This window comes from Tachypleus tridentatus, chromosome 9 (assembly GCF_004210375.1).
Source record: "Tachypleus tridentatus isolate NWPU-2018 chromosome 9, ASM421037v1, whole genome shotgun sequence".
NCBI lineage: Eukaryota > Metazoa > Arthropoda > Merostomata > Xiphosura > Limulidae > Tachypleus > Tachypleus tridentatus.
The window spans coordinates 36,391,619-36,413,119 of record NC_134833.1 but is presented as its reverse complement, the minus strand read 5'-3'; the positions used below and the strand labels follow the sequence as shown (position 1 = coordinate 36,413,119).

The following is a 21,501-nucleotide window of genomic DNA, read 5'->3' as shown; positions in this document are numbered from 1 at the left end:
ACATACTCTTTCTTAATGATTGACCATATCGAGACAGAGATTCACGAGTCGTCGCCTTATTGGTTAAAATACTGCATGAACGTGAATTCTGACCTTTTAAATTCACTCATAGTTCAAAACAAAAACGAAAACACGTGGGATTATAGCTTTATTTCATAATTCTATATTGTCTTGCTTTTATACATATATTACTAACTGGAATGTCCTTCAGTTGGACAGGTGAAATAAAAACTCGTTTGTAACAAAGAATAGCTAATTGTACTACAATTTCATTTTCTTAACATAATAAATACTAAAAGTGAAATAAAAATACATAAGGGTGTCGATACTGAAAACAAAGATATACAGTATTCAAGAATTCTAACAATATGACAGAAGATATATAAGTATGTTTAATCATACACCTAACTCCAGTGTTATTAAGTGTCGATAACTAATGATTATGCCAATGATAGCAAGAACGTTGTTAAAACAAATATTCGACTTGGTTGTAGATATAATTTTTGGTTACATCGACAATATATAGTGCCACATATTTTAATGCAAAATTCAGAATTACAAAACCATGTCTGTATTAGTAGATATAGAGAACTGTGTATAAATCTGAACAAGCACTTTACCTCCCACACTTGTAGTCAATATTTCAGATAAATAGCAAACAACCGTCTCTTCAAATACATATAATTGGCAGAGTGAAAGGTTAGAGTAACCCATACGTGTTTATAATGAAAATATGGAAGATGTTGGACAAAAATTATATATTTTTTTAATTCGATAAATGAAAACAAATCTTACTTCTTTAAAAAAAAAATTCAAGAGCCATGTTTTACCTGTTGTCCGTTAGATGTCGCCACTGAGGCATTTTAGCTCCTTAGGCAGTATTTGCTTTCTCCATCCATCACTGTTTATAGTTCTTCGCGTCCTTTTGTTCCTGTCTTCTGAACTGCAAGTTTCTTCAGCTATATATCTTTTGTTAAATAAAAAAAAAAATTATGTGCTACAAATTACTGATGGGCAAGCAGTAATACAAAAAGAAAATACGCAAAAGAGTCAGACAATCTATAACACCTAAATACGTACGTACAAGAAAACGTTCGTTGGATCACATTCTGAAACCAAATGATGGAAATAGATTTTTTTTATCACACAGACACTGGATTCATATATAAGTAAAACTAACACCAATACACTTTACCCACCAAAAACGTACACATACGCTCTGTTTGTTTACTTTTTCTACTGTCAGGGCTGATGAAATGTCAAATGACTCAAACCTACAACTAGTCCCAGTTTGTTATTGATGTACAAAACTTACCTGAAATCTCTGAGATGAACTATATTTACTTCTGCTTGGGTCACTGTACACCTCTGTCTAGCTTCTCATGCACATTAGATGTTACTATACATAACAAGTTTAATTCATGGAACATGGAGCACTTACTAAGGTATTTTTATGACGATTCTACCTCTTGTATTTCCCGACTCTGCTATATTGAGTTTTGTATGTTTTCTTAGAGCAAAGCCACATCGAACTATCTGCTGTATCCACCGAGGAGAATCGGATCAATAATTTTAGCGTTGTCTTACCGCTGTCTCAGTGGGGGACATAAGGAGTTGTCTCGTTCTTGACGTGGTGGCTAGGGCCCTCGACTCGTAATCTGGGGTCTAAGGTTCGATTCCCATCACCAGACATGCTTACACTTTTTAAGTGTGTGTGTGTATGTAGGGGGGTGATATGACGACCAGTTCCACTTTTCACTTCTAAATTATGGACGACAACCTTTATACGAATTTGACAAACGAGGAGTATTGTACAGACTAAAGTTGTTTCACTACAATTTCCGGAAGGAAAGCTGCCTGATTAGTCAAGCAAGTGTATTTTGTAGTTCTGGAAAATCTAATAAGCTTATATCAGTTGCTGTCCTTAATTTTGAACTACTGAACAGAGAAATAGAACAACATCCTCTCTCACACACCACACATGGTGAAGGATTGATTGTTACTCATATAACGCACCCACGGCTTAAAATGTGGATTCGAACATTGGAGAGATACTCGTGTTCGTGTAACGAAAATAAGGGAAGTGATTAAATTTTGTTAGTCTCATAATTTCGCGCGAAGATACACGAGGGTTACCTGTGCATAACTGTCGCTAATTTTAAACCTTTAAGTGGAGGACACCAGCTAATTAGGAACATCTACCACCAACCCTAGCACTACTCTAGTAATTAACTGTTACTCTTATACCACACCCATGGTCCAGAAAGGCGGGGTGTATTTTTTATGACAAAATGTCAGAAACCATGAATTTTCGGATTCACAGTCAGTGCTAATCGTTTGACTACGCAAGGCCTCGAGACTCAGTTTAGTCTCTTTTAGTCTGAGGCTCCTTTGCTGCGAATAAAAAAGTTTGCGCCTCCAGCTCGAACCTAGAAAAATGCCTAAAAATGTGATTATATAATGTCCCCTATCCCCAGTATTTTAGCATGTTGACTGAAAACCACTGCCATAGTAAAAACAATAATATTCCCTTTCGACACGCTGTATTATCTCATTAATTCAGCATAATTTTTATCTATATAATCTTTACTTGCAATTAAAATTAATGAGCATCACTATTTTCGGCCCACTTTTGGCGGCCCCCCAGAAAAAGCTTCACGGCCTCTTTGGGAGAGGGACACGGCTTCTACTTTGGGAAACACTGGCTTAGAACACCCATGAAACATATTTAGAACTCAATATAAAATATTAAGAAAAATTGATTTGTAGTTTTACAAAACTGGTCACAAGCTAAACCTTGTTTATTTTTAAAATTATGGTATTTATACTTCCTTACGTAGACATATTTTAATTTTGACTTTAATTGTTTGAGGATGAGAAGTTCGAGGGTCGTTGTTCTGTTAAAGAAAGTTAGCATTGAATATATTATAAAGTAATGGAAGTCTCTTTGAATAACACTTCTAACCCTATTTTCCCGCACTTCTGTTACTTTCTATATCATATTACTGATTTTTATCATAATTTATATAAGAAAGGGCAGTCTACACAAAATATAGTAACTTGAAAAAATATATTTTGTATTCGACTTACAGGAAACGTTCTTAAGCACTTATTTAAAATGATAATAATTATAGTTTAATTTTACGTTAAATATGTTATTACTCTTGATGTAATAGATTATATTTCTTTGTTGTTAAAAAGCTTCAAGTCACACGATGGGTGTTCTGTTAACTGCGAGTGTCTAAACTCGATTTCTAGCATTATAATTCATTAGAGCCATCTGGTGGGGTAATACATATAAAACCTGACCATAAAGTCACGAAGTAATTTTAAAACAGGAATGAATTAATTACACGAAATGTTAAATAAGAAAATTTTTTTCACAATATGTATTTCCTATGTACTGATTTACAAGAAACTGAAATGAATGTATAAAACCAAGAATTAACGCTTACGTTTCGAGTTTCGTAACCTTAAACAGAACTATCATTCCCATAGTCCTGGACAAAATATGTGATAATAAAATAAAAACACGAAAGTTATTTTGAAATTTTCATTAACTAAGTTTCTCTTTTTTTTACATAATTACGTTTTTTCCTTAACTTTTTCAAATACGAAACTTACGTTTTGTGTGTACGCATGAACGGTTTTCAACAGCTTTGTGTATAATATTTACGCCCGATAGTTGTTAAGTTGTTATCGTAAGGTATTCTGTACCTGAATGGCATCTCATGCAGCAAACAGAGGACAAGCACTCAGTCAGATACGTCTCTAGAATTCAGGTAAACGTCGTCCCTAATTTTGGACTATACTGACTACGTTAACTACCAGGACATGCCCGGCTACAGGGAGATACAGTGAGAAGCTTAAATGCCTGTTACTTTCGAGGTTTGTATAGCAGTGTATAGAAACTTTAGTTACTAGATACACCGTGATCATTTTAAGGCTTAGTGACAAATAAAATTAAATGCATTAGAGATAAAAATCTAAAATACAAAATTAGAATACATTGTAATTTAAAATATTGTTATAGGGGGGTAAGCCTAACTGGGTGAGAAAAGCCAGAAAATAAAATAATACAAGCCTAAGAACAAAAACTAAAATAAAGAGCGTCAGAGATATAAATCTAAAAGTACAAAATTATAAATTAGAATACAACGTAATTTAAAATGTTGTTATAGGGGAGTAAGCCTAACTGGGTGAGAAAAGCCAGAAAATAAAATAATACAAGCCTAAGAACAAAAACTAAAATAAAGAGCGTCAGAGATATAAATCTAAAAGTACAAAATTATAAATTAGAATACAACGTAATTTAAAATGTTGTTATAGGGGAATACAACGTAAATTAAAATGTTATTATAGGGAGTAACCTAACTGGGTGAGAAAAGCCAGAAAATAAAATAATACAAGCCTAAGAACAAAAAAACTAAAATAAAGAGCGTCAGAGATATAAATCTAAAAGTAAGCCTAACTGGGTGATAAAAGCCAGAAAATAAAATAATACAAGCCTAAGAACAAAAACTAAAATAAAGAGCGTCAGAGATATAAATCTAAAAGTACAAAATTATAAATTAGAATACAACGTAATTTAAAATGTTGTTATAGGGGGGTAAGCCTAACTGGGTGAGAAAAGCCAGAAAATAAAATAATACAAGCCTAAGAATAAAAACTAAAATAAAGAGCGTCAGAGATATAAACCTAAAAGTACAAAATTATAAATTAGAACACAACGTAATTTAAAATGTTGTTATAAGGGGCTTAAGCTTAATAGACGGGGAAAGGCCGAAGACAATATAATATAATAAAAGTCGAAAAATGGTCCCTGTTGAGCCAAGTTATTTTAATTTTTGCAAAGGCGCATTTAATTAAAACAGTGTAACGTTTAAAGTATACGCAGTTTCTCAGACTTAAAACTGTCGGACCTAATTAACATGTAATCATAAAGTATTTGATCAGAAAAACAGATTTGCACACGAGCATTGCGTAACTTCGAGCGCATTGGTTTAGGCCAAATAATTAATTAATAATCGAAAAACCCTTAATAGACTTTCTGTCAATCTTAACCAAACACGTGACAAGATTTATTATAAAATTACCATCACATGTATATACTTATCTCCAAAATGTGTCAGTCCTGTAATAATAGGTATGGTGGGACTTTTTCCTGTACACTTTAAAAAAAATAAACTACCATGTTTTCTGAATGTGCCTGTTGACTCCCCTCGACAGCAAGTTTAACGTGTTTTGGAACCCTAATAAAGCCATAAAGCCACAAGTGTACCTTATCGGCTCAATCACAATTATGTATGTTATTGAGCGTGACGTTTGGGCTCAGTCATAATTATTTACATAATATACCTTTTAAAATCAGTCATTTTTATGTAAGTAAAATATATTTTGGACTCAGTAATCATTAACGTTTACGTGCATGTGTTCAATCACTGCTATGTATATTACTGTATTGGACATTTTGGGATCAACTATATATTTATGCGCGTAATAAACTTTCTGGTTTGTTTTGAATTTCGCGCAAAGCTACACCAGGGCTTTCTGCGCTAGCCGTCCCTAATTTAGCAGTGTAAGACTACAGGGAAGGTAGCTAGTCATCACCACTCACCACCAACTCTTGGGCTACACTTTTACCAACGAATAGTGGGATTGATTGTAACATTATAACGCCCCCATGGCTGAAAGGGCGAGCATGTTTGATGTGACGGAGATTCCAACTCCCGACCCTCGGATTACGAGTCCGAGTCTGAGTGCCTTAACCACCTGACCGTACCGGGCTCTAAACTTTTTGAATAAATTACCTTTATGTAAGTAAAATGCATTTTAGGTTCATCATCATAAATGTTTTGGTTCACGTCTTGGGTTCGGTATCAATAATATGTATTTTTATAATGAAGGTTTAGGGTTCAGCAACAGTTATGCATATTATTATAATAAATGTTTTGAGTACATTCATCATACGTACAGTATATTTTTAGCTTTAGTAGTATATACATTGCGGAAAAGGTACTTTGAAAGTCAAACACGTGTAACTAGGTTATTTTGAAAATTAAATCAAATTGTAAAATGATAAATGTCAAATAAATATTTACAAAGTTTGTGTTTGTTTTTAATTTCGCGCAAAGCTACACGAGGGCTATCTGCGCTAGCCGTCTTTAATTTAACAGTGAAAGACTCGAAAACATAACTAACTGGAGGCAAATTCGGTAAAAGTGGACAATTTTGGATCTTATAGTCAGATATATGATAGAAACCGGAGCTAGGAAACTGTATATCATTCAATTTTTACTTTCATTGATCTCGGTAACAATTGTCGTTTACTGCTAAAATTGTCTTGTAATCTCCTATATCAGGGATTCAAAAACTCTGGTAGACGTATCACTGGTGGTACATTTAGCTAATGTCGGTGGTTCAGGACATAATTAACGTACACAATCATAAAATTTATAATAAACCCTATCTGAGCTTTCCACTCGCGTACAGACTCGCTCTCTACTTACTAAACTCGCCAGTATTTTCTTCTTTTAAAACTGTCGAAAATGGTACCATATATTCTTGAATTGTGCCATAAAAATAATTGCATCCTTCCCAGTGATAAATAAGTGTTAAAAACATGGATTTTTGTTATTAGGTTTTATCTTTTTCAAAAAAATATTAGACGTGGGTGTGTAGTTAAAAAAAAATTCAACCAAAAAGTGGAACTCGAGCCAGAAACGTTCGTTTGTTCCAATAGTTTAAAGATGTCTCAAAATGAAAATTTTATTTCATCATTAATTAAATTGCTCTTTTTAAATATATTTTTTTAATTTCGCACAAAGCTACTCGAGGGCTATCTGTGCTATCCGTCCCTAATTTAGTGGTGTAAGACTAGAGGGAAGGCAGCTAGTCATCACCACCCACCGCCAACTCTTGGGCTACTCTTTTACCAACCAATAGTGGGATTGACCGTAACATTATAACGCCCCCACGGCTGGGAGGGCGAGCATGTCTGGCGCGAACCCGCACCCTCAGATTACGAAGTGCACGCCTTAACGCGCTAGGCCATGCCGGGCCCCTTTTTAAATATAATTATAAAATTGTATTCGTCACATTATAACGTCCCCTTGGCTGAAAGAGCGAACATGTTTGGTGTGACTGGGATAACTTAAAGGCTGTTGTTGATGGTTCGGCAGTGTTCTTAATGCTTTTTAATTTGTTCATAATTCCTGGTTTTTTCACAATGACGACTTTGTACTTTCATGGTTTGACGTTAAATCTATCATACGTTAAGTCTTCTCTGAATAATATAACACAATGTTTATGTACGTATAGCGTGTTATGATGAGTAGAAAAAATATACAGATAATGTAATTAATCAGGTTTACAAAATAATAAACTAGGGAATATGCTTAGAGAAGCTTTCCACGCAAACTTTCTTTCATTTTTTTTTCTCGAAATGCCCATTCATAATTTGCTATTTGTTAAGAAGTTCCGTGAAAAGATTAATACTGAATATATGTGAAGAAGAAAGGTCCACTTTTCGAAGTATTTCAGGTTACATGGTTCCTGTTTGATTTGCATCAAGACTTCTTGAACCTACGTGTTTTTTTAACATCATGAATATTAAATATATGCGGCACAGCCAGGTGGTTGAGGTGCTGGACTCGTAATCTGAGAATCGCGGGTTCGAACCCTTATCACCAAACATGCTTATACTTTCAGCCGTGGGGACGTTAGAATGTTACGGTCAATCCCACTATTCGTTGGTAAAAGAGTAGCCTTAGAGTTAGCAGTGGGTTGTGTTAACTAGCTAGTGCAGACAAACCTAGCTGACCTACGATTTTAAACCTAACTGGACTAAGCACTTAAATGAAATTAGAAACAAAATTTGGCAGATAACAAATTACGTACAAAGTCGCACTGGCAACAACAGAAAACGCACTCAAAACATATAAAAACCTACGTACGCCACGTGGCAGAATACGCCTGCCCAGCGTCGTTAAATGTAACCAAATTATACTTAAAATGTGCTACAAACGATACAAAACTCCATGCTCGCTAAAGCATACAGAGTTTCTAGACACACAAGTACGACATTCTTACATAATTATGTAATCATCCCCATGTTGTTAGATGTACTTCAGAATAGATCAATAGATTACTTTCGCAAACATCTTAGCAGAAATGCACCATTACGAACGCTGAAACACTTTATCATACATGATGGTAATATACCTAGGTACTTCTCACCAATAAATCCAGTAAACACCTTATGTAATTCATTAGCCACGTACTACTAAACAAACCGGTAGATAGACGGAGTGTTAGTTTTATTTTAAAAGGGTTGATTTATGTGAACAAAACTTTGTTTACAATGAATGCACACACAAAAGAAATGTTTATATTAGAAAACTAAAAAATTGACGATGTATACAATTTAGGACATTGCCTGACAAGGGTCATTCATGTATGCGGATAAACTATTGCTACGCGCGTGCAGTTACAGTATAATGTAACAACGAGTTTTCCCAGCTACCGGACCGTAATCTACTAGAGAATTGACGTGAGCTTCGTCCAACACTCAAGAACCAAGTTAACAGTCAAGATGGAGGTCTAAATGTACCCGAGCCTCTCAGGTCACATGACCAAACAACAACCCAATGAAACTGATTGCATGATGAACAATTGTAGCATGGACGCAGTGATGTTAAAATGGTGTCTCCTAGTTACCAGACAGAACAATATCGGAGAATATTGTGGACGTAATCGAGTGCATCCAAGTTATGAAACAACGATCAAGAAGGGAAGCAGAGGTCCAGGGTATACCTGATGCTCCCGGGTCTCATGAACAAACAATAAGAGAAAGTAGGCATTAGTTGTATTTTGGTATGCAGGGCTCAAATACTATTTATCCATAAAACTCCACTTTTGATAAATAAATGAACTTGAATTATTCGTAAAAAAAACAAAAAAAAACATTATCTTGAAAGTGTCAATAATTTCATCATTTCAGAATATATAATTTAGTTTGGCGTATATATTTATTTAAAGAACGTTATTGCAGACTTAGGCTTAGCCCAAAGTATTTAAGGATAATACAGCATTGCGCGAGTTGTAGGAGCAAACCAATCACATACACTGAGGAATAACGCCTAACTTTGTTAATTAACAATGACACCCGGATCACACTCCGGCAAAATCTGTCCCTCGCCATAATTACCATAAACTTCTCCTCGAGAAGATTTTTACAAAGAAACTAAAACTTAAAAACAAACACCTCTTCCTTTAAGTTTGAAAAGTATAATTGAATTCAAAACATGGGGAATTATTATTTCTAAATTATCAAACATATGAAATAACAAATGTTTTTAATATCTTGTGTTATATAAATCTTAAAAGGACCTTAATGCCGCGGTCGTTTCAAGAGGTGCTCCTTCAACATTTATATCTTTCATGGCTCGATAAGTCAAAAAAAGATAAAATTCGACACTTTGTATTTTAATTGCCCTTTGTCGAAGAAATCAATAAGGAAAAAAATTAACGCACCATATAATTAGTTGTATTTTTTCTCAATTTTTGATAAATTAAAGTTGATTTATTTAAGTTGTCGATAACAATTTAATGATGAATATGTTAATTAAAATATGATGATACAATTTGGTTTTTTAATGATTTTGTTTTCAAAACGTTTGTTCTTTTGTTTTGTCACTAAGCTTCACAGTAGGTTGTTTGTGCAGTATCCACTACGGGAAGTCTTGCAATATAAGTTTGCTGAGCCACTGGAGAGTGATGGTCAAAATCAATTTCACAATTTTAAGGTGGAATGTAGAATGTATACAAACATACTCGTGGAAATGCGATTAATTCTGCATATTCTGATTCTTCTGTGTATAATAAAAAGCGAAACTTTAAAGTTTTTTTTTAAAGATATAATTAACTAATTACAACATTGAAAGAAACAGTCAAATGCTCCAGAATCAGACGTGGCCTAGTGTTGAACTTGTCGGTTTGTTGGCCTGAGAGTCTATAATTCACGTCCAATTACCGTAAAAAGAAGGATTAATAAATATATTCTACACTTTGTAGCCATACATGCGTTATAAGGGTCACAGTTATATCTCACTATTAAAGTATCTCAACGGTTAGCAGTTGACTAGCTGTCTTCTCTCTAGTTTATCAGTTTATATTTCGCAATGGTTAGCGCGAAAATCCGAAAAACAAACACCTTTTAGAAACAAATAAAGATGTTAATTTCAATTTCATACATTCTACAGGACTACTTGGATTAATAAAAGGTAGGACTGGTTAATGTTATTGTTATTAAAAACTGTGAAAAGTGATTCCAGTCTAGATCTCTAACAGAAACGTGCAGGCTCTTCAGAGTGGTGTTCCGTGCCCAATGAACAGAATTTCATCAAAACCATAACACCCTCACTATTATTATTTATATTTATAACAATACAACCGCTGTAGAATAGTCCACCTGTCTGCTTCCAACCCCATTAAAAACCGTATCAAGTCTCTGCATAATTCCACAAACTTCACAGCCTTATTTTAAGATTCCACTAGTGATGGTCCTAATGCTCAACTATAGGGGGTTGAGTTTGAAGATTTGCCATCCTAGACTTTTAATTAAAAGCACTAATAGTCAGAGAGAACACGCTCTCTTGACCTTGAGGTAAAGTGGAAATTTCTTTTGCTCTGCAGGTTTTAGAGTCGATCTAAAATGTTTGTTTTTTTTCTTCATATGCTCACTATCAAATAAATGATGCCGATGATGGTTTAATATATAATATATACAGCACATGGCAAACTACTGGGACTGTTTTATTTATTGATTTTCCTTGATCGCACCAGCCTACAGTCCACTGAGCTGTCTGATATAAAATACATAGCATATGACAAAGCACTGAGATTATCCCATTTATTGATTTTCTTTGATCCCAACAGACTATAGTCTATTTTTGTTTTAAATTCAAATCGCCCAAGGTGTTTTTAGATATACTATAACGTATTGGGTAACTGGTGTTAATGCTTGAAAAGTTGACAGATATTTTATAATGTGCGATCTATGCCAACTAAAAAGAAACTTGAATCACATTGGAATTTCCAACAGCCAGCTTCGTAAGCGGTTCCAAAACTTAAATAGCACTCGTCAGCAAAATAATAATGATATACTTGATTGAGTAAAATATAGATATAACATATATATAATATATATAAATACATATATAATTATGTAACTGTAATTAAATAATATGAAAAAGAAATCGAAAACTGCCGGTGACGAGTGTTTGTTCCGAACTGATGAGCCTTATATCGACTTATAAATAAATATATAAACGTGTGATGTTTTTTGGCCTAAGTTCATCGGTCTCTATTTTAAAATATTTGTTTCTTGTTCTTAAACATATTTTGCTTACGGCTTTCTAAAGTAATTATAAGAACGAGCAGAAATAGAGCGTGGAGTTCTAAAACATTTAAACCAATCGCACAATTTGTAAAGAGACCATGTTCTGGCCTTACCCAAAAACTATATATTTAACAGTAGAAAACTGCTGATAAATTGGTCGATTAGACAGAGAAAAAATTAGTTTAGAACATTAATCTGTTTGTAGACAAGTTAGCAGGCCCCGGGCGTAGTGCACGGTTTAATTAGCACTGTTGTGATGTTGGAGACGAGTCACAGCTGTTTACAGCAGACATTAAATGTAACGTTCAACAGCGCCACCACTAACAGAGGGAATGTAGTTTGGAAACACGAACAAAAGAACAAACGTTTTCCTACCAAAACAGACTCTCTGAGCAGCTGGATACACTTAGCTAGAGTTTGCCCGAAGTGGAAGAAGATGGATTGTCTCCTAGACTGCAGTAGACTGGCGGGCTTTCCCTGCTGCACGTTTGGAGGGCTGCATGAAAAAGAACAATTCATCATTCGGAACTTCGGATTGCCTAAAGGTTTGCGCAAGCGCAGAAACTAAATTTCAAGTTTATACAGGAAACCCTTTGCTTTCTGAGAGGAAATGCTTCTACTTATATACGTATACTATGTATTTGTTCTTCTCTATGTGTTGCCCTCAGTATGCTCACATCAAGACACATTCATACATATAGATGCAGTTATTACTAAACGCTTTGGAAACATAAAAACATTCATGTAAAGAATAAATGTATATGAGAGGTTTTTCGTGCATAGACGTGTGTAACGTCTTGTAACTGTTTATAAACTATATTTGAAGGCAGGAATACTATAACCAGTCTGCCTTTCGGAGAAGGAAATTCTATTATTTATAATATTTTTATTTGCTGCCACATTACAATATTTTGTTTTCGGCTGTTTGTTTTTTTATATTGGAAAATTTTCATTTAATTCGCTTTATTAACTGGAGTAAGCCAAACTTGGTAAGTTTAAAATTTAAAAAGATCCCCGAAAAAATTATTATTTTCTGTGATAAAAGTGTCAAATGTTAAGTAACCTTAGAATCTCAGTTTAAGTTTTAGATTAAGTTATACTGGATTTCAATAAATTTCACGAAATTCAGATATTTGACCAGGAACGTTTATAAATGTTGAACATTACAAACCACTCAACTTCAGCCCACTCACGTAGGACATTAGTATTTTTACGAAGACATTGTATATAATTTTATCCGTGGAATACTCGACGAAGAACCCAGAGCTAGCTAAGCTCCCTGTTAAATAGAGTTTTGAAAGTGTATAAATTGATGTAGCTTATGAATTGAATATTTTGAATCAAATGAAAGTATGAACATATGTATTGATGTATTAATCCGTATCCTCAGTTTAAAACCAATTTGTTTAACTTCTTTTGTTTTCGTAAAAACTATTCTGTAACGTTCAAGTAATACGAAGTATGTACGTATAGTTTACCTATCTTAAAAGATGTTTGGAATATTTCTACGGTGGCTTTAAAGTGCGATCCATTTTCAGTAACAAATGTTAAATACTGGCTTCTTCAGTTAAAATTACGAACTTTTTAAAACACTTATTGTTTTTTAAGGCGCATGACTGGAGAATAAATAATAAAGCTACTTATCGTTCATAAAAATAGGCTTCTGGTGTTTAAATCACACGAGGTAAGAAAGTTTGATTTTTAAGGTTAGGTTGATGCTCTGAGTCAGTAGTAAGTTTACGGACTTACAACGCTAAAATCTGGGATTTGATTCCTCGTATATAGGGTGCGTAGCTTGCTGTGTATATTTTTGCGAAAACAAACATGGAAGGAGGTAAAATGATCAGAGCACGGGTGTTATTAAACACGTAGTCGTATCTGTTTACATAAGTGAACTTATTACATTGTCACGCAAGAGTCGCGAGTTCGATTCTCTGTCCCAACAAACATGCTCGACCTTTCAGCCGTGAGGGCGTTATAGTGTTACGGTCAATCCCATTATTCATTGATAAAAGAGTAGCCCAAGAGTTGGCGGTGGGTGGTGATGACTAGCTACCTTCTCTCTAGTCTTACACTGCTAAATTAGGGACAGCTAGCGCAGATAGCCCTCGTGTAGCTTTTGTGCAACATTAAACAAACAAACAAAGGTTATCATATCTATTACTAAACATGTCGTCCTATCTGTCTATACACGTGAAAGTTTCACTTTGGACTTGTAACTAAAGGTGTGTTATTCGGTTACAGAAAGTTGAATTTCAAGGTGGACATTTTGGACTGGGGCGTGTTTAGACATCTTGAATAATGATACATTAAAGCCGCTGACTTAAACGTGACTTCTCAGATTCGGTTATGTGTCGTAACCATTTAAACTTCATGGAGGAAAGTCCACTTTCTGAAAAAGATCGGTTATTGATTGTTGTTTTTTTCTCATGCTAATTCTTTTCCGTTAACCCTAAGTGGTTTGGAATATCACGAATGGTTATATAAATATAGAATGAATATAACAAATTATAGCTTTACAAGAAGGTAACGTGTCTGTAATAAAAAAAAAAGAATAAAAGAAAAATAAATAAATATAGTGAACAAAACACACAAGTGTTTGTTTACTATTTTGAATTTCGCGCATAGCTACTCAAGGGCTATCTGCGCTAGCCGTCCCTAATTTAGTAGTGTAAGACTATTGGGAAGGCAGCTATTCATTACCACCCACCGCTAACTCTTGGGTTACTCTTTTACAAACGTATAGTGGGATTGATCGTAACATAATAACGCCCCCACGCCTGAATGGGCAAGCATATTTGGTGGTACGGAGATTCGAACCCGCGACCCTCAAATTGCGAGTCGAACGCCTTAACCCACCTGGCCATGCCGGGCCATATTTGTGCGAAACGTCTCCCACGAAAAGGTTTTATAGTGATGTGACAATAGCGCTTGTTTATTATTCTGTACTAAATTATACATGCATTAAAACATTACATTGTGTAGAATATATGTAATTGTGACTCACTAGATTTTATGAAACATGTATTACTTTGGTATAATATTTATGGACATTTTTTTTTTTTACTTAACCAAACGTACCGTCAACTCTTCCGCAACATTCATCTGACCGAACAGCTTAATTTTAGTCACTTTCAGAGCGCACCTACGACACAAGAGATCACGTACTTGAAGCAATGGGATGTGTTTCAAAACACCTCGGATTTTCAGTCTAAGCACGTGGACCAGTAGTACACACGCAGCCCAAAATTACATAATGTTTATATGTTCTGTACTCGCCGAAGAGGCCGAATTATGGATTTAAAATATTCAAGGATAGCCCCCGAGAAATGAAAAATGTTTGTGTATATTATATTTAATAAACGTGATTGCAAATAATATATTATAAACAACCATACAGATAAACAAGTTTCAATCATTTAGGGGCTACTGTATTTCATATGAGTTTTATTTTGAAATAAGTTAACAATTTACTACAACATAATTAATAAGTATATGTGGCAACTGAGGTTTGGGCGGTGTATTAACATTAATAAAGCAGTCTCAAAATACTTATTGAATATTGGTGTCCTTATTTATCTATTTTTTAACATCGTGAAAATGTAAAACAAGACAACAGACAAGAGATATAACTAGTAAAACACTCAGACCGACAGGAAATTCAGACGAATTAAAGACCGACGCGGAAATTGCGATTGCGGACGCATTGCTGGCGTTACCTATCTCAAATCTGGTAATCCATCAGCCAATCAACATTCAGCTGTCTGACTCTTGAACTCTACCTCATCAGTCTAGCCGCGCCCTCTAGAATACACTTAGATACTCTGTACGTATTTAGTCACTCTTAAGTTACTGAACTGTAAAATCAATTAAATAGCTATTTAAATGTATCTTCAATCATCATACGTGAGCGTAAGTTTGTTTTACAGAATGTCTTGGTTCGTGAACAGGAGAGTTTCATCTTGAACCTTTTGTTTAATGTAATTAAAAAGTAAATATCTTGATTAATTTTTCCTTTATAATCGTTTTCCAGTTAAACGATTTGAATTTTATGCTCAAGAATTATGCATATCGACCTAAAAGTATTTGTTTACTTCGATACAGCGCGAAAGAAATATTTTCTTCTCTTCGTGAATATAATAAAAAAGTATTATTGTTATAAAAAGATTTTGTACCTTTCAGTGCCAGTCTAATTTATACATTTTCTATCATATTATACACTTATTTTTCATTGCAATTCTATTTTTCAGCAACGTAAGCTTCGTTGGGAAAATAGAAATTAATACCAGAACGAACAAGTTTATCGAAAGTTCGAGCGTTTATTATGAGTTACCCGCTCTTCCCATAGGTAGATATTTGGTAATTGTGTTCTTGTTTCTACAGGTGTGTACTAATTAACGTATTTACTGTATAATAATTTTATAGAAGAAAAAATGTAGGAACGAGGCAGAAAATTACTTTACATAACATGGTATAATTACGCACAAAATAATATAGATATATGCATAATGGCGCTACAATGCAAATTGGTTTAGTTTAATACACTTCAAACTCAGAATTCTCCCATTTAATGTTAAGCCTCTGTTTTCTCACAGACTAAATGTGTATGAATATCATACATATATCAATAGCGATTAAAGTTTAATAATAAAATATAAAGCAATTAAAAGAAACCCTATACATTAATCAAATTATTTAAATCATTGAATTATTTTATGTTTCTAAACGGTGGGCTGAGGAAACATTTGTGGTACTTCTATTAGGACCTCGCTCCAGAAACACGCTGTTTATCAACCTTCTCTCGCTATTTCGAAAACACGATTTCACGTGGATACCTATTTGTTACTTTGACAAAAGTACGAAACCACGAACATTTTGTTCTGGTACTTACGCTTCAACAGTCGTAAGCAGTTGATCGTTTAGCCTAAATAAAGGTTAACGAGACTGGGATAAATCAACTAGCGCCTAACTTGAGGACACAAACCTTTATACAGACAGACATGCAGAATTTGTTACTAGCTGAACTCGGCAACAGGTAATTAATCTTGCTTTCTAATGACAGCGACAACGTTTGTCAGTAACGGGCTCAAGGCAACAAAGTGGTGTTAACCTCCAACACACTGTGCTATCTCTTTCTGACATTAACCTTAATGACTTCAGGTATATCGGCTAGACAAAACATTTCTTTATGTCAGTTTGACGGGTGAGAGAGGTAGAGTAAACCTTCCATTAGGATACAAATACACTTGACTTTGTCGAGAGCTAGAAATATATGTTTTCATAAGAGGAGGGGGTTCATGTTATTATTTACATAGTTGTTAAATTATGCTTGAATTAACACACACACAAAATCCTAAAAGAGTGTACGAAGAGTGAATTAAACCTTACATACACACACAAAGATTAGTGTTTAAAAAAGTTAAATATATCTATCTACTTGTAGAGAAGGAAAAGTCCATTTTAAAACTCAATGATGAAAGCTGTTAAACAAAGATAAGCAAAAAAATTCGGATATGTACGTATGAAAACAATATCTAATGAGGTATTATATATACTTTTATTTAGTAAATTTGTACCACGTGAAAATACTTTTAAAAAAGGAATCGATAAACACAGCTATCACCTACTAGCTTCTTTTTGTTAATGTGATAATAAAGTCCTTATTTTTAATATTTTGTGGCTCAAGTAATGTCTAGAGTTTTATTCAAAAAACCAATTCATTCAGTAATTCACAAAATATTATACGCGCTACAGAGTCTCCCGTTAGTGTTAAAACACACGTTGCTTTAATGTTGAAACATTTACCAACTTAGATGTCGTGGAGAATGTGGAAGTCACTCTGAAGTAAATGTATACAAAGTTTATAGCATCAAGACGGATTGCTTAATCAATTCGAAACACAATGTTATTAAAATGTAGGTTTACTGTTGTTTTTTTTTGTTGTTGTTGGCCCGGCATCGCCAAGCGTGTTAAGGCGTTCGGCTCGTATTTCGAGGATTGCGGGTTCCAATCCCAGGTCGCACCAAACATGCTCGCCCTCCCAGCCGTAGGGGCGTTACAATGTTACGATCAATCCCACTATGCGTTGGTAAAAAAATAGCCCAAGAATTGGCGGTGGGTGGTGATGACTTAGCTGCCTTCCCTCTAGTCTCATACTGCTAAATTAGGGACGGCTAGCGCAGATAGCCCTCGAATAGCTTTGCGCGAAATTAAAAAACAAACTGTTTTTGCAGTTTTCAACAATGTATTTTATCTTAGTAGATTATTCACGAAGACCCCTAGGTAAGTTTGATTGTGTTATATTTAGTAGTTAGATTAAAAAAACAACTTGCATGACCAAAATACCATTATAAATATATTTTGAGCCATCTGCCGAAAATAATGATTTCAATGATGATATATTATACAATACTATAACATTTATTTGAGTACACGTGTGACATTTATAATATTTGCCGTACAAAAAACAAAAACAAATCTGTCATGTAGAATACAGATGTTAGAATGTCAGTAGAAAGGACATTTTGTCAAGTTTACTGGAGGTCTGTGATAAAAGTAACTAACAATATATGACATGATAATTCCTAACAAATATCGTATCTTAATTTTTCGATACAGAAATTCTTTTAAAAAATAAGACTTAAATTAATTTTGCCAGCCCGAAACTGTAGATATGATACAATCTACGTGCGTGTAGTTCTATGCCTGCAAGTCGCGAATTATATTATGCTCAGATTTGCGCAGAAAGCTTTTCTAAAATACGTATAGTGATTGAAACGTAAAAATTCAATCTGGACAACGCACACGTTTTCCTTAGAATTATCGCAACGACGTTATGGCTGAATTTGTTTATTTGTTACTTTCTATAACACATTAATATGCTTTAGTATCTCACATTTTTATATATATCTCGTATCATTCTTGTCTTAGCATTTTTATTCTGTATAGATGAATTACATTTCAGGAGAATAAAACGGCGCTCTCGACCAGATGCAGTAAACATAGCCCAGAAAGTCAGTGTGAAACATGTTTATGATAATATAATACTTAGAATGTGAAACATGTATTATTCTAATGTACCTACGTTACTGCTTAAAATGTGAAACATGTACTATTCTAATGTACTTACGTTACTGCTTAGAATGCGAAACATGTATTGTGATAATATATCTACATTACTGCTTAGAAAAGGTAAGTAGATAAAGCAGGCAAAGAGAACGTAAGAAAATGAGAAATACAATCACAGGAAGAAACCAGAGGTCATAATAATTTTACTATCGTTATAACTGGATTTATATACCCTGACATTTCGAAGGACCACCCTGATCTTAATAACCAACAACCATTTCAATTAATATGATGGCAACAACCACCAGCCAATAATCTGTGTATCCTAAATTGTAACAGATGTATTTTTAATGTATAGACGTGTTGGTCCCATTATTTAACTGTACTTTGTTGACTGCACACTTCATGGCTCACATGTGTTATTTCTACCACTCACATCTTTTCACTGTTATTTTCAGTTTCTTTGTTCTCCAATAGTAATAAGACTACTTTTACTGACATATCAACATACCTTTTGTTTTTCAGACTTTGTTACTAGTAACGGAATAAGAACACCCTGAAAAGTTCGATGAACCACTTGAATAAATTGTTTTTCTTCCGTTTTTGTCTTCCTTAGTTGACTCTCCAACCCACATTTTCTACATTGTTATGCTATTGGTTCAAAAAATGTTCAGCATTCATCTAGCTGAAATATTCTTGCTTGGTTTATGTTTTCACTAATTAATGTTTGATTGTAACTAAAACAGTTTTTATATTGTTAACAGATGTGACACATGAATGACTTATAATATAAAATGCACACATTCCCCATGCGCTGCATCGAACTATAAACACATAATATTAACATTCGAAAAGTGAAACAATTGTTGTTGTTGTTTGGAATTTCGCACAAAGCTACTCGAGGGCTATCTGTGCTAGCCGTCGCTAATTTAGCAGTGTAAGACTAGAAGGAAGGCAGCTAGTCATCACCACCCACCGCCAACTCTTGGGCTACTCTTTTACCAACGAAAAGTATTAGACCGTCACATTATAACGCCCCCACGGCTGGGAGGGCGAGCATGTTTGGCGCGACTCGGGCGCGAACCCACGACCCTCAGATTACGAAGCGCACGCCTTAACGCGCTAGGCCATGCCAGGCCCAAAGTGAAACAAACACAATGTTCGCCAACATTTATCATATCTGTTCTCAATTTTGACGAGTTGTAATAATATTCTGGCTGACAATTTAAACTAGTTTTTCAAGGTTCAAAAAATAGATCTACGGAAATAATTTTGAATATAATTTTGTTTTTTACATTTCGCGCAAAGCTACACGAGGGCTATCTGTGCTAGCCGTCCCTAATTTAGCAGTGTAAGAATAGAGGGAAAGCAACTAGTCATCCCCATCCATCGCCAACTCTTAGGTTACTCTTTTACCCACGAATAGTGGGATTGACAGTCACATTAAAATACCCCCACGGCTGAAAGGGCGAGCATGTTTAGTGTGATCGGGATTCGAGCTCGCGACCCACGTATTGCATAAGTTGTTAATTGAGATACTACGGATACCAATATGAACCTGCACTGCTAAGAGAAAACCCAATTCATAAAAAACACAGAAATGGATATTAATTACCCCTTACCAGGTTCAACAATATAGAAATGGATATTAATTACCCCTTACCGGGTTCAATAATATAGAAATTGATATTAATTACCCCTTACCAGGTTCAATAATATAGAAATTGATATTAATTACCTCTTACCAGGTTCAATAATATAGAAATTGATATTAATTACACCTTACCAGTTTCAAAAATATAGAAATGGATATTAATTGCACCTTACCAGGCTTAACAATATAGAAATTGATATTAATTACACCTTACCAGTTTCAAAAATATAGAAATGGATATTAATTGCACTTTACCAGGCTTAACAATATAAACATTGGTATTAATTACACCTTACCAGTTTCAAAAATATAGAAATGGATATTAATTGCACCGTACCAGGCTTAACAATATAGAAATTGATATTAATTACACCTTACCAGTTTCAAAAATATAGAAATGGATATTAATTGCACTTTACCAGGCTCAACGATATAAAAATTGATATTTATTACACCTTACTAGGTTCAAAAATATAGAAATGGATATTAGTTACATTTCACCAGGCTTAACAATGTAGAATATTTTCAATAGAAATAAAACAAATTTTATACTTTAAATTTTGTATCGAAACATAATTCAGAACAACAATCAAAAAGTGAGGTCAAGAATATTGAAAAATTCCCTATGAACAAAACTGTAAATAATTTTGTTTACATCAGCAATTCCATTATGAGGAATAGAACTATTAAACTATCGCTGTTAATTACAATGAACAGGACCTCTAAACATTGTGTTATAGTAAAAAATAACTTTTGGTATGGATGTTTGTGACAAAAATGACATTTTACGTAAAACATTGGTGTCAGAAGACCAGATCATATGCCCACACGTTCCAAAAGACCAAATCACAGAACATAAGGTTCCAAAAGGCGAGATCATACACCAACCAGGTTTCAAAATACCAAATTAGAGACTCTTTAGATCCCAAAAGCTCAAATCACAGATCTGTAAAGTTCCAAAAGACCAAATTACAAACCCATAAGGTGCCCAAAAGAGTTAATCACAGACCCACAAGGTTTCAAAATACCAGTTCACAGATCAATAAGCTTCCAAAAGGTCAGTTCACAGATCAATAAGATTCCAAAAGGTCAGTTCACAGATCCATAAGGTTACAATAGACCAAATCACAGAACGTTAAGGTCCCGAAAGATTAAATTACACACTCATAAGATTCCAAAAGGCCAAATCACAAACTCAAAAGGCGCCCAAAGACTAAATCACAAACTCTTAAGGTGCCCAAAGACTAAACCACAGACCCATAAGATCCCAAAAGACCAAATCACACACTCTAAAGGTGCCCAAAGACTAAACTACAGACCCATAAGGTTCCAAAAGACTATATCACAGACCCATAAGATTCTTGCATAATCATCCGTA

At 34.3% G+C, this 21,501-nt stretch overlaps 1 long non-coding RNA gene across 1 annotated transcript in view; it reads right to left on the bottom strand.

The window, feature by feature from the left end:
- Positions 1–131: 131 nt before the first annotated feature.
- Positions 132–21,501, bottom strand: part of LOC143225062 (uncharacterized) — a 47,408-nt gene continuing 26,038 nt past the window's right edge. Inside the window, exons 2-3 of the long non-coding RNA XR_013013595.1 lie at positions 11,777–11,897; positions 132–967 (exon numbers count right to left, since the gene is read on the bottom strand). This is a non-coding gene — a long non-coding RNA (uncharacterized LOC143225062). The remainder of the gene's footprint in view (positions 968–11,776; positions 11,898–21,501) is intronic.